This window comes from Choloepus didactylus, chromosome 5 (genome assembly GCF_015220235.1).
Source record: "Choloepus didactylus isolate mChoDid1 chromosome 5, mChoDid1.pri, whole genome shotgun sequence".
Taxonomy (NCBI): domain Eukaryota; kingdom Metazoa; phylum Chordata; class Mammalia; order Pilosa; family Megalonychidae; genus Choloepus; species Choloepus didactylus.
The window spans coordinates 81,053,894-81,072,104 of NC_051311.1; the positions used below are offsets into that span (position 1 = coordinate 81,053,894).

At 37.6% G+C, this 18,211-nt stretch overlaps 1 long non-coding RNA gene across 1 annotated transcript in view; it reads right to left on the reverse strand.

Moving 5' to 3' along the window:
* LOC119534216 overlaps positions 1-15,674 on the reverse strand; it is a 217,297-nt gene extending 201,623 nt beyond the window's left edge. Inside the window, exons 1-3 of the long non-coding RNA XR_005216985.1 lie at positions 15,385-15,674; positions 14,483-14,530; positions 12,014-12,108 (exon numbers count right to left, since the gene is read on the reverse strand). This is a non-coding gene — a long non-coding RNA (uncharacterized LOC119534216). The remainder of the gene's footprint in view (positions 1-12,013; positions 12,109-14,482; positions 14,531-15,384) is intronic.
* Positions 15,675-18,211: the final 2,537 nt, after the last annotated feature.

The window sequence follows — 18,211 nt, forward strand, 5'->3', positions numbered from 1 at the left end:
CTGTAAGAAGGAACGATGTCGTGAAACATATGACAACATGGATGAACCTTGAAGACATAATGCTGAGCAAAATAAGCCAGGCACAAAAAGAGAAACATTATATGATACCAATAATGTGAACACTGAAAAATGTAAAACAAATGTTTTATAATGTAGAATATAGGGGAACTAGTGATAGAGAGCAATTAAGGAAGGGGGAATGATAACCCAATAAGAACAGATAAGCTATCGAGGGTCAATTTAACATTCTGGGAATGCCCAGGAATGACTATGGTCTGTTAACTTCTGGTGTGTATGGTAGGAACAAAGTCACAGAAATGTTGCTATATTAGGTTATTTTCTTGGGGTAGAGTAGGAACATGTTGGAACTAAAGTAATTAGGTTAGTTGTCTTTTTCTTACTCCCTTGTTATGGTTTGTTTGAAATGTTTTTTTATTATATGGTTTATTTTTATTTTTATTTTTATTTTTGATATAGTTGATTTAAAAAAAAAGTATTAATCAAAAAAAAAAAAAAAACAATGAAAAAATATGCAGAGCCCCCTTGAGGAGCTGGTGGAGAATGCAGGGGTATTGGGTTCCCCACCTTGATGGTTGCTGATGTGCTCACAGACATACGGGACTTGTGGTTTGATGGGTTGAGCCCTCTACCACAGGACTTGCCCTTGGAAAGACTGTTGCTACAAAGGAGAGGCTAGGCCTCCCTATAATTGTGCCTAAGAGCCTCCTCCCAAATGTCTCTTTGTTGCTCAGATGTGGTCCTCTCTCTCTAGCTAAGCCAACTTGGCAGGTGAAATCACTGCCCTCCCCTCTACATGGGATCAGACACCCAGGGGAGTGAATCTCCCTGTCAAGGTGGAATATGACTCCCGGGGAGGAATCTAGACCCGGCATCATGGGATGGAGAACACCTTCTTGACCAAAAGGGGGATGTGAAAGGAAATGAAATAAGCTTCAGGGCAGAGAGATTCCAAAAGGAGCCGAGAGGTCACTCTGGAGGGCACTCTTACGCACAATATAGACAACCCTTTTTAGGTTCTAATGAATTGGAATAGCTAGCAGTAAATACCTGAAACTATCAAACTACAACCCAGAACCCAAGAATCTTGAAGATGATTGTATAAAAATGTAGTTTATGAGGGGTGACAATGTGATTGGGAAAGCCATATGGACCACACTCCCTTTTGTCTAGTTTATGGATGGATGAGAAGAAAAATAGTGGAAGGAAAACAAACAAACAAACAAACAAAGGCACCCAGTGTTCTTTTGTACTTTAATTGCTCTTTTTCACTTTAACTTTTATTCTTGTTATTTGTGTGTGTGTGGTAATAAAGGTGTCAGGGATTGATTTTGGTGATTAATACACAACTATGTAGTGGTACTTTGAACAACTGAATGTATGATTTGTTTTGTTTGACTGCATGGTGTGTGAATATATCTTAATAAAATGAATTTAAAAAAAAAAAAAAGAGAGAGAAGGGAGAGACCAGCAGATGCTGCCATGTGCCTTGCATGTAGCAGAGGAGCCAAGGATCGCCGGCAGCCAGTCTTCACAAAGAAAGCATCACCTTGATGATACCTTGATTCGGACATGTCCTAGGCCTCAAACTGTAAGCTAATAATTTCCCATTGTTAAAGCCAATCCATTTTATAGTATCTGTTATAAGCAGCCTAGGAAACTAAAACAGCCACCTTGATGGAGTAGTTTCAGAGGAATCATAGAACAAGGATGGGCTTTGCTATCAGTTAAACTAGATCCTAACTTCTTTCTTTACCATTTGTAATTTCATTAACCTTTGAGCAGGTTTCCTAACTAGAGCCTTACTATTCTCATCTGCAAAGTGGGGATAACATCCCTCTTACAGAATTGTGATGACTAGTGATAATGTACATAAAGGATCAAGCCATGATCTGGTCTCAGCCTTTTATACCAGCCTTAGAGTAACTGAGTTTCTGCTTTATTTCCAAGGCCCAATTCTGACTTTTTTGTCCTGTTATAAATAAGAGGGGTACTATTAAGAATTGAAAATATGATGGTATTTGATCAAGGACCCAGGAATACCTGAATGCTGACCTTGGGCAGACTTCCCTCCTGGTAAGGTCCCTGAGGAAGGGATACTAGCACATTTTAAAAAGTGAAGTTCTGAACTCATACCCCAATGACAGTGAGGGTGCCAGTGATTTAGACTGGACCTTATGAGTGAGTTCTTTGTACTAAGCAAAGTTGGCCTGGAAGACACAGAAACAAAGATAAGTCAAGGCTTCTTCTCCCCAGTGCCTGACCCTGTGCCCCTCCAGAGAGAGAAAATGCCAACCCACAGTCCATACACCCTGACAAAGATGGAAAAGAGAAAGGAAGCCACAGAGAACATCCTCCCCTATGCCTTCCCATGGCTGATTGTGGAGCAGTAGGGAAAAGGAGTCAGGAGTACAGTTCCCAAGTAGGAGCTATGTCCAGGCCCAAAGGAGAATAAAAGGCATCTGAAGAGAGGGGGGAAAATGGTCATGACTACTTTGAAGGAGCCGGTCTTATCATTCTAGAAGGAAGAAACATGAGAACCCATGCCCATCTGTGTTCTGTTTTTAAACCTTTGAATGTTCTACACTCTAGTTCTATGATCTAAAAAGGGCTTTTGAATTTGATCTACTACTGACAGCATTCCTCCTTAAAGATGAAGTATTTGGATACAGAAGCCTGGAGTACTGGGGAAGGTGGAGGGAAACAAGAACAGAAAAGAGCCACAGGCACCCCCTAGAGGTCTGACCAGGTTTAACCAGTTTTTTGTCTTACAGATAGATAACATCTGCCTGACCCTGCCACACTCTTTCCACTCTTTTCCCACCTACTCCACCTACCCCAGATTAAACTCTCCTCTATACTCCAACTCTGTAGCTATGCTTCATCCTCTTCAAGATATGCTGGCCAATTTCTTTGAGGCTGACCACTTGCCTACCTGCCTTCCTGGACATCTGAGATTACTGATGTCAAATTAATCTCACTATACATTCCCACTTATTACTGTTTTGGATCCTCCAGAAAGGACTGTTTGCCTACTTTTTGACAGATATTCTGGATATCATTTTGCTTCTTAGGCTAGACTTCCTCCCAGCACCTGCAAATGTATACATATGCAACTGTATGCATCCCCCAAGCATCTGCCTCACTCCTATGGTTCAATGCAAATTCAGATACCAGTTCTTCCTATACAGCACTGTCCTGTTGCAAAACCAGTGCAATAACACTGCCCTGTTGGTGGGCAATAACTGGCCATATCCTAGGCTGCATCTGTTTCTATTCTTGAAATTGATTTGAAAATGTTATTTGCCATTAATGAAAATAATAGCACAGACATTACTTTAGAGTTTGAGACTATGGAGAGCAGTACCCCCAGGACCTAGCCCACCACTTGGCACATAGTAGATGCTCAGTTAATGTTTCTGTATGAAATGAATGACACTTTCAAACATTCATAAACTAAGCTAAATGCCACAGGTATAACAGTACAGCCCTGCCTGACTGAGTTTACTTTTTCTAAATTTTTATCAATCAAGCTGATTTACTGTAGGCTTTTGCTGCTGCCCTTTCTTTAGAAAGGCAAGAGCTGCCAACCAATAATTTAGAGGTTCAAGGACCTCTTAAATATGTGTCATGCCTCATGACATGGAAAGAACAAAAAAATGGATGTGGGGATAACAAAATCACCTACTGTCTAAGGAAAATGAAATCTTTATCTTTCTCTGGTGTGATTATGCCTTAATGATTATGCCCTTTCGGGCACATGACCAATCATTTCTCTATACTAAGGGTTGTCTCAAGAGGAATGAAATAGGTCAATGAAAAAGGTCTGTCATTTTAATTGCCTTCAATTTCATATAGATGCTTACATTTAAACTGCGATGGTTTTAAATGACAATTACAAAGATTAATGTGAATTTCTCATAGAAAAGTAGTCAGGTGTGTTTAGACAATTTACACATTTATATCACCAATCAGGGAAAAATAATCTTAATAAATTAAAACTGGCAAAAAAATAGTAAAACTGCATCTACCTAAGAATTAACATAGACCTAAAACATCCTACTGGCTATATGAGTATGATATCAGCCACTAATTTTTAAAAGTCATTAAATGAATGAGTTGCTGTGCTTATTGTTAAAAAGACCACTAGTTTGTCTGGTTTTCTTTTTATTTCATTTATCAATCCTTATTGAGAGCCAGCTATGTGTACTCTGCTAACTGTTAGTAATATAAAAAGAACAATTCCTCTAAATGCAGAAGTTCTCAGTCTAATTAAGCAAACAGATAGTGTGATACATTGTGATTATTATCTCACATTTTACTAAATTAGCCAAGCAGAACAGCTAGTTTGGCATTTTACACAATCAACTTGCTTATTCGAAAATTAGTTGCATGACATATGGATTATCTATATAGCTTATAGATCATTTGGTTATTTTACTACTTAAAGATGTTCAGGAACAGCTTCTTAACCAAAAGGGGGATGTGAAATGAGACGAAATAAAGCTTCAGTGGCTGAGAGATTCCAAATGGAGTTGAGATGTCACTCTGGTGGACATTCTTACGCACTATATAGATAACACTTTTTAGATTTTAATATATTGGAATAGCTAGAAGTAAATACCTGAAACTACCAAACTCCAACCTAGTAGCCTTGACTCTTGAAGATGATTGTATAACAATGTAGCTTACAAGGGGTGACAGTGTGATTGTGAAAACCCTGTGGACCACACTCCCTTTATCCAGTGCGTGGATGGATGAGTAGAAAAATGGGGACAAAGCCTAAATGAAAAATAGAGTGGGATGGGGGAAGGGGGTGATTTTGGTGTTCTTTTTTTATTTTTATAGTTTATTCTTATTCTGATTCTTTCTGGCATCAGGAAAATGTTCAAAACTATATTGGGGTGATGAATGCACAACTATAAGATGGTACTGTGAACAGCTGATTGTACACCATGGATGACTGTATGGTATGTGAATATATCTCAATAAAACTGAATTAAAAAAAAGATGTTCAGGAGAGAATGGAGAGGAAATAAAAGGGGTTGGATAAAACATTATTCAATGGATAGATTGGTAAAAAACAGTCTTGCACATTTAACTGATACAAATGCATAAAATAATTTCATATATCCATAAGAAAAAGACAATTATCCAAAAGAAATATGAAGAAAAGTTATAAATTAACAATTCACAGAAGAAATATAAATAGCCAAGAAATATCTGAAAAGGTGTTTGGCCTCAGTAGTAGTAATATAGATATATCTTTGTACACTAAGATGTCATGTTTCACCTATCTCACTGGAAATACTTTCCAAGATTGATAATGTCCAGGTGTTGAGAATGGTAAAAACAAGTGATAAAAACAGAATTTTCTTATACACCATTACAGAAGCAAACAATTAAGATAATATTTTAGGAGGAGATTTGGGCAATATTTATCAAAATTTTAAATGTACATACCTTCACTCAATACATTTACTTCTAGAAATCTACCTTACAGAAATATTTACACCAGTGCTCAAAGTAGAAGGGTATCACTTCAGCTTTGCTTCTAATAGCAAAACTGGAAATAACTTAAATTATGGTCAAAAAGGAAATGGCTAAATAAATTTTTGCAAACCCATATTACATAATCCAATGTAATAATTAAAAAAATAGATTGAGCTATGTATATATCAACATAGAATAATTTCCATGCTACTGCTTTAATTAAATAGAAAACAAGTTCCAAATACATAAAATGATTCCATTTTTGTAATAAAAAGAACAAACAAGCCTATATGCGCATGTGCTTGTTTTTGCTTAGAAAAAGTTTAAAAGGATTAAATCTTTTTATAGAGTCTGTAAATTGATATTTGGTAAATTAAATGACATCAGCCTTAATAATGTTCTTATTTGCCTGTTATGCTCTACCCTTACCTTCTTCCTGAAAGTAACATGAATGGTCATTACAACATATTTCTTGTTCAGAAAAGCTTAATTTCTTTTAGGATTTTCTTGGATATTCTATAATAATTATAGTGAAAATAGTAACAGTGGGTGGCATTTATTTTGAAATTACTAAATGTCAAACAGTGTTCTAAGTGCTTTACATAAATTAACTTTAATCCTCAGAACAACTCTATGAGGTAGGCACTATTATTATTCCCATTTTACAGAGAAGGGAACTAAGGAACAGCATGGTTTAGTAACTCACGCACGGTTACACAGCTGGTCACTGGAGAAGCCAGAATTCAAACCCCGGGAATCTGGCTCCACAGTCTGCATTCCTAACTCTTGCTTGTGCCACCTATCCACTAATAAGAAGCACATGTGATCACACAATGCTAGGCCAGGGGCTGATAAAGGCATAGATACATCACAAGCTATGCTAACCTTCACTTCCACACTCCTCACCACCAAAAGTGAACAGAGAAGGAAATAAAAGCCCACTTCCAATATGCCCATTTAAAAATTCTTTCACATTTTCTGAATAATATATGACTTTGCCATTTTGATTCACATTTCTACTTCCTAAAAATATAGCAGCCAGACATGAATTCGCTGAAAAAATAAAAAATTAGTCCACATTTTATAAAAGCCCAAGACATGAGACTTTATCCAATATATTTAGAAACCACAAAATAACATTATTGTATAAGATCAATTATTCTGGCCTCCCCCACCTGTGTGGTAGCTGGCACTGCAGCTGCCCGAGAAGAACTGGGGGAGGATGGAGGCCCCCAAGGCTCGATGCAGACAACGCAGTTGTGATGTCCCCAACCAAAGCACAAAGCTATCACTGTTGGCCTGGATAATGCAGGGAAAACTACCATCCTTTACCAATTTTCTATGAATGAAGTTGTACGTACATCCCCTATAACAGGAAGTAACATAGAAGAGAGTCGTTAATAATACACGTTTCCTAATGTGGGATGTCGGTGGCCAAGGATCTCTTTGTTCTTCCTGGAACACTTACTATACTAACACTGAGTTTGTAATAGTTGTTGTGGACAGTACAGACAAAGGAGTTCTGTAACCAGAGAACTGTAAAAAATGTTAGCACATGAGGACCTAAGAAAAGCTGGATTGCTGATTTCTGCTAAGAAACAAGATGTTAAATAATGTATGACTGTAGCAGAAATCTCCCAGTTTTGAAACTAACTTCTATTAAAGATCACCAGTGGCATATCCAGGCATGCTGTGCTCTTACAGGCAAGGGATTGATGGCACGACTTAAGAGTAGATGATCTCTACTGACCTCTTCTCATAGACTTTGTGTAAATGAAGTGTTGGACATTTCCTGAAAGCTGCAAAAATTAAAGATTTAGATATATTTATAATAAACTGATTTAAACTTTTTCTATAAAAAGAAAAATTAAGACCATTATTTGAAAACAAGAGGAAGTCTCACCTTCCAAAGTTAAATCTTAAAGCTATGACTGGCATTTTTCTCATAATGAAAGTGACCCCTCTCAGGACATTGTGTAGCCTGTGGTAAGTATAAAAGGAGGAAGACACTGTTAACTTTAAGAGCTTTATTATCAGCATAAACTTCCATAGTTGAATGTTGTTCTCTTCTTGTTCTATGAAGTCAAAATACAAATCAGCACAGATATTCAGTTCCCAATATTTTAATATGTAGTGTTACTTATGAAAAGTATTTTGCATAATGTCATGTATGTATTGTGTATATACCTCAAGTTTGAGTTAATGGCTTTGATTTATTTTCTCAAAAAAAGTGAGTAACATGAAAACTAATCTATTCTTAGTTATAACTATATGTAATGAGTAGTGGCATTGGTGCTAAGTGCCATTTTGTACTTTTCCCATTAAGTTCCCTGTATTGTACCTACCAACCCCCAAATCATTGAGCTCCTTGTCAAAAAAAAAAAAGAAAAAGGAAAAAAAGCTTGAGGTTGTGTACATATTTTTTTGTTGGTCAAATCACACGGAAATATACTGCAACTGAATGGAACTTATATCAAATTCTTAGCTTAAGTATTACTAATGGGCAGAATTACACAGCAAATAATTATCAGATCATTACATGTATAGGTCTGTATGCCATCTATATTACTGAATAAATTGCTGATCCACTAATCAGTCAGTCATTAATTGTGATTAAAATTATCAAGTAATTTTTTTCAACATTAATTGAAAACTGTTTTGTGAAACGTCTATCCAGAGAAGTAACAGAATATTTTTGTTATTAACTTAAGTCAAAATACTTAAATGTCGAGCATTTAAAGTGAATGATGTGAGATGAAAACTGAAGCATATTTTCTAAGCAACAACAATAATTTCTTATTTCTAATTTTAGGAATTGGAATAGTTTGAGATATTTTTATTTCTATTAGTTGTCTTGTGCCTTCTTCCACCACATGAATACACTGTTGGACTATCAGAAGATGCAAATGTTTTTTTAATGCTTTTAATTAAGAATATGGTGTAAAAATTGATTGATGTGACATATCATTTTCACTTGATTGGTTATAACTTTTGTGTTCACTTAAGGGTATTTTTTTTTCAGTATCTGAAAGTTGAAGGTATTTCTGTCACACTGTAAATTTATCATAAATGTGTTAAAAGATATTCTGGATACTCTTATTTGCATCCCTTTTATGCCCTGAAAATCTGAAGGCTAATTCAAACTGGCATGTTTCAGAATATTCAGGAAGAAAAATGACTACTTTTAATACCAGCCTTTCAGATTTCTTGAAAGTTTTAGTGAGAAATAATAGTACATTCTATAAGCATTGACAAAACTTTGGAAGTTCATTTCAATAAAATAAAACAATATTTAAATCCAAAATTAAAAAAAAAAAACAATTATTCTGATACACACTAAGGCTTCCAGGACCTCAGGTTCAGCATACACCCTTCCCAATATTCCAGTAAACCTCAAAATTCTTGTAATTCTCTAATCCAGAGGTTACCAAATCACCTACCTACAGATAACTTTAAAATGTAAATCCTGTGGAATATAATATAATCAGGAGTGGAGGAATCTGGGGATAATGGAAGAAAGTATATCCCACCTAAAATACAGTGCCAGTCACATAAAATATGTTACAGAATATATTCTGCTGTCAACAGAACAGCATGGCAATGTGTTTCTTGGCCACCCCATTCTGGCCAGTTTATTCCACTACCTCGAACACTATCATCATTCTTACTCTCTACTTGGCCTCATCGTAAAAGCATTTTCCAAGGAATTCTTTCCTGATACCCATCATATTGGATTAGGTGGCTCTGACATGATGTACTTTCCATTATAATTGCTTATTTATTAATTACTGCTCGATTATTATCAATCCCCCTAAATATAAGTACCCTGAGGTCAGAGACAAGGTCTTTCTCTTTCATCCTTATATTGATTCAAGTGGTCATTCAAAAGTATCTACTAAATACTAGATAATATTATTCTAAAAACTGGGAACATAGTGGGGAACAAAACAGGCAAATTTTCCATATTCATGCCTCATTGAGCTTATGTTAGTGGAGAGATATAGAATAAATGAATCAATCAATATATAAAAATACATTAGATGGTGATAAGAAAAATGGAATATAAAGTAGAATAAGGGGCGGAGTGAATGCAGGGTGGGTGTGAGGGTTGCTATTTTATAAAAGACAGCAGGGAAGACTGTTCTACCAAGGTGATATTTGAGCAAAGACATAAAAGAAATGATGAATGATCCATGTAGCAAAAAGCTTTCCCACAGGTAAGTCCTGAAGCAGGAAGGTGTTTTGCCTGATTGAGGAAAAGCAAGGAGTCCAGTGTGACTGTAGGGGAGGAAGGAAGCAAAGGGAAGAATGGGAATGTGCACAGAGAGGCACTAGATGGGGTTGCAGTTTATGCTATGCATGGTAGACCAGTGTGATGACTGGGTTTTATTCTGAATGAGATGGGCAGCCATTGGAAGAGGGACATGATCTGGCTTGTGTTTCAATGGTATCACCTTGGCTACTATGCTCAGAATAGATGGAAGAAAGGTAAAGGTGGACTCAGGAAGACCCGTTAGGAGGGTATTGCCTAATGAAATGCAAGAAATGATAGTGTGGACAAGAGTGGTAACAGATAAGGTGTCAAAAGGCAATCCAGTTCTGGATACATTTTGAAGGTGGAGCCAAGAGAATTTGCTGATGAATTGGATATAAGGTGTGAAAAATAGAGAGAAGCCAAGATTTTTGGTTTGAGGTGCTGGCTGGTGGAAATTGCTATTCCTCCCATAATCTTCCCTATTAAACAGAGATTACGGGAAGAATAGGTTTGGGGTGGGGTCAAGGGAAGAATCAGGAGTTCAGTCCTGGACAAAGTTTAATAAGCCTATTAGACACCCAGGTGGGGATGTCTAGAAGCAACTGGATGTTTATGACTCTGAACTTTAGGGGACAGATCCAGATTGGAGATATAAATTGAGAGTTGATCAGAGCATAGATAGTATTCAAAAACACGTGATCACATAAGATTACCAAGGGCATTATTATAAAAGGAAAACAGGTCCAAAGACTCAGAGCATGCCAAAGTTTAGGTGCCTAGGAGATGAAATTGCGAAAGTGATAGTAAGTATGGTACCACAGAGATGTGCCACCCAGACTCCCCTTCAAGGAAAGACTTGCTTCCCAGCTGAAGGGAGTGTGATCAGCTTTTTTAGTGTCTCCCTCAGCTACAGAGATCCACCTCAGCCAATATCATGCCCTTCCCAGAGCAACCTATCATGGGAAAACAATGGAAGACTATTATGATGATTTTGAGTTAAAGGTATCAGAGTTTGTAACACTGAAGAAACCATCAGATGAAGAGATGTAAGCCATACCCTATATTCAAATCCAGCTTTCTTCCTTCCTTTGAATTGTAATATCTTAAAATAATTTCATTCTGGCAAATGAAATAAGTTGTATTTCAAAATTAGTAAGCTGAATTACCTCTAAATATTTAGGAAGTTCTCACTTCCTTGTAATGCCATTATAGTGAGACGTGAAAATACAGATAAAACAACTCTAAATGGTTTATTTTACCCAGTTGCAATTATTTGCTAACTTACCTATATTCCCACTAGATAGTGAGCTCCTTTCAGTTAAAAGCCATGCATCTTGCAGAGGTGTTGGACTTCCTCGCCTGGATTGTTGCTGATGTTCTCACAGACATTGGGGACTGATAGCTTGACACACTGAGCCCTCTGTCTTGGGGCTTGCCCCTAAGAAGCTTCTTACTGCAAATGAGAGCCTAAACCTGCTTATAATTGTGCCTACAAGTCTCCCCGAGTGCCTCTTTGTTGCTCAGATGTGGCCTCTCTCTCTAGCTAAGCCAACTTGGCAGGTGATCTCACTGCCCTCCCCTCTACATGGCACCTGACTCCCAGAGGCATAAATCTCCTTGGCAATGCAGGATATGACAGCTGGGGATGAATCTGGACCCAGCATTGCGGGATTGAGAACATCTTCTTGAGCAAAAGAGGGATGCGAAATGAAACAAAATAAAGCTTCAGTGGCTGAGAGATTTCAAATGGAGTTGAGAGGTCACTCTGGTAGACATTCTTATGCACTATATAGATAACCTTTTTAGGTATTAATGTACCGGAATAGTTAGAAGTAAATACCTGAAACTACCAAACTCCAACCCAGTAGCCTTGACTCTTGAAGACGATTGTGTAACAATGTAGCTTACAAGGGGTGACAGTGTGATCGTGAAAACCTTGTGGATCGTACTCCCTTTATCTAGTGTATGGATAGATGAGTAGAAAAATGGGGACAAAAACTAAATGAAAAACAGGATGGGATGGGGGGATGATTTGGGTGTTCTTTTTTATTTTTATGTTTTATTCTTATTCTGATTCTTTCTGGTGTAAGAAAAATGTTCAAAAATAGATTGGGGTGATAAATGCTAAACTATATGATGGTACTGTGAACAGTTGATTGTACAGCATGGATGACTGTATGGTATGTGAATATATCTCAATAAAACTGAATTTAAAAAAAAAAAAAAAAACAACCATGCATCTTGTACCTGTGGTACCTAAGCATGTGCTAGTGCTTGGCATGTGCTCAGTCATCTAAAGATTTCACATCATGAATGAATGTGTTGTGTCCTCATGGAGAAAGCTGTGGAGAAACAAAATAAAATCATTTTAATTTTACCTCCTCTTCTTTCTCTTATGATATAAATGTCAATAAAGAATGAAATGAAAGACAAATAAAAGAAGGGAGGCAGGAGGGACCTAGATAATACATAACTAATTAAGAACTGATTGCATTACCACTTCTTGCATGCTCATTTACATAAAAGTGTAAACTGTGACATGGTCAAAGGATATATGCAACACAAGATACATTTATTTTAACACCAGTATGTGCACCATCCACCAGTGTCCAACTACAATTACTGGATGGTTTTGTTCACTTTTGAAAAATTGTATTTCATATCTATCACCTCAAACATTTATATATTAATTGAGGTTATGTATTTCTAATTGATCTTTTCTACTCCTCATTTTTTTTATCATTTAAAATGTATTAGTTACCAAGGAAACAATGTCATTGAATAAGGGCAAATATCGGTGACACCCCCAAGTGAAATATGCAATCAATTAGTATAAAGGCTATGCAATTTATAATAATTATTTAGAAAGAGTTTAGTTGATATAATGTGAAATAAGTATCATAGAATGTAGGGGAAGGTGTGGTCACGAGAGTTTTTTTCTCCCACAACCTCAGTGAGTTCTATCATCAACCACCCTCATAAAATCATGCCTTATCTTAATAAATTTTGCCTCAGAAATTGCCTCAGAAGTGGTCCATAGTTTCAGTTATTCTGAGAAAAAATAAGCGAAATAAGACTATCCATAGTTTACACACTGCTCTTCTGTTCCAGAATCGATGTCACCTTCTAGCTTCCCCTTACAGTGAAGTGCTGATTCCTCAATCCGGTGACTGCTTTGCAGCAGATGAGTCTGACTCAGCTCAGCAGAAGCCACCAAGTACACAACCACTCAGGAGGTGAGGTTTTAGGGCACCTGGTAAATCACTATATTTCCCCACCCACCACCCACCCCACCCTCAGTATCTGGGACATGAACTTTTACCATTTATTTTCTTGTATTGCGCACTATCTTTCCTAGAAGATCCCTTTTAAACTGCAGAATTGCTTTGAGACTGCAAAACAACTCTGAGATCCTTTTATTTTATAGGTGAGGAAACTTGAGAATCTGCCCCTAAGATGGCAGAGAGTCTGGCTGCCACCCAGATGCTTGAGGAGGGTAGGGCTGAGAACAAGGTAGTCTTCCCAGTGCTTGGAACCCTCACCCCAGTGTTCAGAAAGAGCAGGGCCACTGTGCAAGCACTTGGAAAGGGTGGGACTGCTGCTCTCTCAAGCCCTGAGAACAAAATGTCTTTCTGTAGGTGACTCTCAGACTTTGAAATCTAACAGAGTTCACCCTGCAGGATTTCGGAACTGTTTGGGATCTTCGACCCGTCTTCCTTCCAATTTCTCCCTATGGAAATCGGAACGTTTATCCTATGACTGTCCCTCCTTTGTATATGGAAAGGAAATAACTTGTTCTAAGTTTCACATGTCCACAGCCAAAGAAGAATTTTGCCTTAGAATACACCACGCCTACAACAGATTTGGATGAAACTTTGTACTTAATATTGTTACTGAAATGATTTAAGGCTTTTGTGATATTGTGATGGAATGAATGTATTTTGGACATGGAAAGAACATGTCTTTTTAAGTTCCAGAGGGTGGAGTATACTGGTTTGGAGCTGTTATGTACCCCAGAAAGTCCATGTTCTTTTAATCCATTCTTGGGGTGTAGACCTATTGTGGGTGGGACCTTTCAGTTAGGTTGATTCCATGGAGATGCGACCCAGCCCATTCAAGGAGGGTCTTAATCCTTTACTGGAGCCCTTTATGAGAGGATAAAAGGCAGAAACACAGAGAGAGAAAGAAAAACACCCTGGGAGAGGCAAGAAGGACACAGAGAAACTGAGAGAGCCATTTTGAAACCAGGGCCCAGGTGAGAAGGACCAGCAGACGTCGCCATGTGCCTTCCCATGTGACAGAGGAACCCTGGATGCCAGCAGCCTTTCCTCACAGAAGGTATCTTCCTCTTGATTCCTTAATTTGGACATTTTCATGGCTTTAGAACTGTAAATTTGTAAGCCAATAAATCCCCATTGAAAAAGCCAACCCATTTCTGGTATATTGCATTCTGGCAGCTTTAGCAAACCAAAACAGCCCCTGAGTGAGGAAGCAGCATCCCCAGAGTGAGGAAGTAGCATCCCCAGAGTGAAACATCAAGTAAGAGCAAAGCTAAATGAGAATTCCTATCTCCTAACTCACAGTAATGTTCTTCCCAGGCAACACCTTTACACCCTTGTGAATTGATTTTATGAGATTACTTAGCACAACATTTAGCCCCGGAATTCTGGAAGAGGGAATTGTGGAGGTAAGGAGAACTGGCTACAGGTAGCTTACGTGGCATGTGATCCCAGGAACAGGAGTGAGGAGCCAGGGAGATTAAATCTGGAAATAAGAAAAAGCCAATATAAGAATGCTTAGCAAATGGTCAGATGTGGAATATTACATGACAATGAAAAAGAACCAGCCACTAATACATACAACAACATGGATAAACCTCATAGACATTTTGTTGAGTGCAAGAAGTCAAGTCCCAAAGAACATATTTCGTATGAATCTATTTATATGAAACTCGAAAAAGCAGCAGAAGGGAGCTTTCTGAGGTGCTCAAATGTCCTATTTCTTGATGTGAATGGTATCTACATGAATGTATACATATGCAAAATTCATAGGGCTTTAAATTTAATATTTGTGAACTTTTCTGCATATAAGTTATGCCTCAATGGTTTAAAATCTTAAAAAAAAAGAATGCTTTACTGAATTGGCCAACACAGTAGGCAGTCCTGGGACCTTCAGGGAGTTGTTCAGAATAAATCTTAAAACTGTTCACCTAGAGCATGAGAGCAGGAAGCCTTTATCTATTACATCCCAGTCCCTGTTGGTTGAGGCCTGTCTCATGAGGCATTAAGTCTCCCACATATGTATGAGTAACCAGTGGGCTCCCACAGGTATTCCCAAGAGCAGCCCAAAAGCAGAAAGAAAGAGACATACAGCACATGCTTGAGATGAGGCACTGGCAACATAAGGAAGATGAAAGTCTACATGGAACTGTTCTCCACAACTATGGCTAGAAATAGAGGTACAGCTGAGAAGATGTAAAGCAGTGATCAGGAGGTGTCTGGTCCACATGGACTTCCCACACATGCCAGGGACTGGTCTGGCACTCCAGGCAAAGCATAAATACCACTGCCTAGTTTGTGGAAAAAATGAAAAAAAATCAGAAGACGACAAGATTATACCTGAAATGAAATATATGCCACTTGTTCCTGTGATGATTTAAATTCATTGATCCCCGTAAGAAAAAGCATTAAGTGTGGTTGGAGAGGGTGGGAGGGGTTGCACTGCATTCCCCACAGTCCTCCCTTTTCACAATGACATGCTGGTAGGTCTGTAAATAGACGGAGCAAGATCAATATCAGTGGAGATAAAGTGACCAATGAGGAGATACCTTCCATGATAGAGTTAGAGAGCTGAGAAGGAGTTTTGGATTAATGTGAAGATTTCCCAATAACCAAATATCCTGCAATGCAGGCACTGAAATTACATTAACTACTTTTGAAAGTTACCTTTGCAGCAGATTACTCTGAGCACTTTATAACCTTCTTTAGAGAAGGGAAGAAGACTGAGAAATGTGCTCCTAGCAATAAAATTGGGAACATTGGTATAAATTGGCCTCTCAGCTCCCCAATTATATCACTCACTTGACTATCAGAACTCAGTTGCTAGAATAACACCTTTAATTCTCTATAACAAAACTTACAAATGGGGGAGGAAAAAATGTGGAGTATTGCTTAACGGGTACAAAGTATTTGTTCGGAGTGATGAAAAAGTTTTGGAAATAGATAGTGGTGACGGTTGCACATCATTGTGAATGTAATTGATACCACGGAATTGTACACTTAAAAATGGTAAAAATAACCAATTTTATGTTACATAGATTTTACTACATTAAACTATGGGTAAGAAGACATACTTGAACATTAAAAGAAGACTGAAAATAAAATGAAAGGTAAAACTTGAAACAAAACAAACTTGAAATGGGTAGAGAAAGTACCAGAGACTACCAATCCACACAAACCAATATTGTGGATACTGTTGTTGCCTGACTGCCCAACCTCCATTCACACCCTCCTCCTTTCTATCTGGTAGCCCTTCGAACAACAGCATATGTGACTCTGTCCAGGGGTGGCTCTACATGGCTTAATCGAAACAGAACATTCCATTTTCCTAGCTGTGATTGCTGATTCAGGGTGTCATATGACCATGGGGCACAAGCATTTCCTCTTCTTCCTTTGCATGTTTTCCTGGGTGATTTTGAAGCCAGGAACTGCTGCTACTATCTTATTTACAGCCCGAGGATGGACCATATACATGTAGGCAAGCAGCTCCAAGAAAATACAGTTGAGGCAATTCTGAAGCCCACAATACCCCTGGACTTCCAGGTATGGAGGCCAACAACTTTCAATAGTTTGAGATAGTTTCAGTTGGGTTTCTTGTTGCTTACCATTGAAAGGATTTTCACTCATTTCTGTTGTTTTGCTTCTATTTTTAGTAACTTTGAACCTCCACAAAATAAAGGCTGGATTAGTCAAATACCAGCTGTCTCACTGAAACACAAGCAGGAAACTTTGGCATTTCTATTCTCTATTTAGGTTCATAATCATTTTCTATGATTTTGTAGCAAAAAGGATACTTCCAGATGAACTAGAATAAAATATATTTCTTTCAGATACATTGGCTTGGGTACTTACTACTACTGTGTGTGAATATTGTAAAAAAAAATCCAGCTTTATAAGGGGTCTCTGCACCTACACAAATTCATCCCCAAACAGCTCAGAGGCCCTAGGCTTGGGCAATATCTTGACCTAGAAATTCATCTGAAGTAAGAAATCAAAAGAGTAAAAGAAGATGCATTATTCTTTTTCCATCTGCTTTAAATAATCCGAGCAATCAAACATATAGAAGTACGATTCCAGGTGACAACTGAGTTTTAAGGTGAAAGAATTTTTTTCGCCTTATCCTTGCAATGCCTTTCATTTAGGAATTTTTAAAAACACTGTTAAACTAAATTAGAACAAAAACAGAAAGTATCTTATTAGCAAATCATGTTATAAAGTCTGTGTACAGAACTATATAGGCTCTTCTGAAAAAGACATGTATGGTATTTTTTATCAACTACAGCAGTCTTTATGTACCGAAATTGTTTTTAGTAGGCACTAGTCATTTATTTAACAGATTTTATAAAAAATCACTAGTGTTCATATATTTCTATAATGGATCAAGATTTGGTCATCCATCTTCTTGTCCTGTATCCCTAAATTCCTAACAGCACCTTCATCTTTTGGTAGACAAGCAAGTCTTCTTGACATCTTCAGGAGTCCAAAAGTCCTTCCCTCACTTTGTATGCCTTATCATATTACGCTTTTTTTTTTCATTCTATGGTAATTTAGGAAGGAAATATTCTAAAGCAGATTTTTAGCAATGAAGAATTCTTTACCCAGTGCCCTGCTTGTCCTCCACATTTTTAAAACTACTCAACACAACACACCTATTCTGCACATTTCAAGAAAGATATTTGCATGGGTACAACTGTGAATCACTCCTGCTTCTTTGTGGAAAAAAATTAAGCTCCTGAAATAAATGAACATGCCAGTCAATCTTCTGCTTTTAACAATTGGGTAAAATTGGTGACTATGATTGATAGGGTAGACTGACTTTAAAATAAATAATAATTTCACTTTAGGGCTCAACTTAGAAGGAATTCCTCTCCAACTTCTCAATTATAGTTTTAATAGACTAAGTTATGCTGCATTAACAAGCAACCTAAACTCTCCGTGGCTCAAAAATAGTAAGGTTTATTTTTTGCTCATGCTATATGTGCACTGTGGATCAGCTGGGTCTGCTCTGCACTGTCCTCACTAAGGATCTGGGCTGACAGAGCAGCCACTATTTGGAATACCATTAATCACTTCTGCAAAGGGAAAAAGCAGGCAAATCACCTACTCTGGAAGTTTCAACCTAGAAGTTTTTGCTCACATTTTAACGACCAAAGCAAATCTCATGGCC